Raw genomic sequence first — 842 nt, 5'->3', positions numbered from 1 at the left:
AAAAACAGAAATGAGGATGGTACCCTGGTTATTTTTATGCTTCTTAATATAAGAGTCTAGTCTAGCAAACTGAGGATGCCAAGGACAGAAAAGGAATGAGTTACTCACCAAAACTTACACCATATTGATAATTGAAGTCCTTTTCTTTATCTCTCTGGCTGCTTAGGTTAATTTAAGAATTTATCTTATCTTCCAAGTATAGATAGAAAATGTAAGTGGTAAGTAAATAATCAGACTTTATGTCACCTAAGAAGTAAAATGGATAAATACCTAAATAGAAAGTTACTTTCCTATCAGCAAAGTAATTTTGCAAGAAGGTAAACCTTGCCGTTATTTCCATTCCATTTGATACTTTTCATTAAATTACAGAAAGAAAATTAAGTTATAGGAAGTAGTTTTAAATTGTTTTGCTTTAGCATACAGTTTACCACAGTTGAAAAGAGAGAAAGAGAGCCAGAGAAGGGAAGCCACTTTAAGACTTGATGGGTTTTCCTTACACGTGATTATTTTTAAACACCACTACCTCTTTGCTGACCAACATTTTCTTGCAAGTTATGGCAAGGAGGGAGGAGCATGAGCAGAGGAGCTGGATGAAAGTTGGTAATACTCGCTGCCAAAATTCCAAGTTGAAATCAAATCCTTCAGTAATGTCTCCTAGGCATGAAGGTTGGGGAGCGGGGGAGATTTACAACTTCAGCAGAACTGTAATTCTACCAAGAAAAAGTATCAATCTATTTTCCTGTCACCAAAGCAAGTCGCTCAAGCTGACTTTGTCATACTTATTTCCCTTTGTATATGGAGGTGACAAAGGAAAAAAAAAAAGCAAGAAGAGTTAAAAAAAA

This window comes from Pteropus alecto, unplaced genomic scaffold (assembly GCF_000325575.1).
Source record: "Pteropus alecto unplaced genomic scaffold, ASM32557v1 scaffold182, whole genome shotgun sequence".
In the NCBI taxonomy this organism is placed as follows: Eukaryota; Metazoa; Chordata; class Mammalia; order Chiroptera; family Pteropodidae; genus Pteropus; species Pteropus alecto.
The sequence above is the reverse complement of the archived record's forward strand: the minus strand, read 5'-3'. Positions refer to the sequence as shown.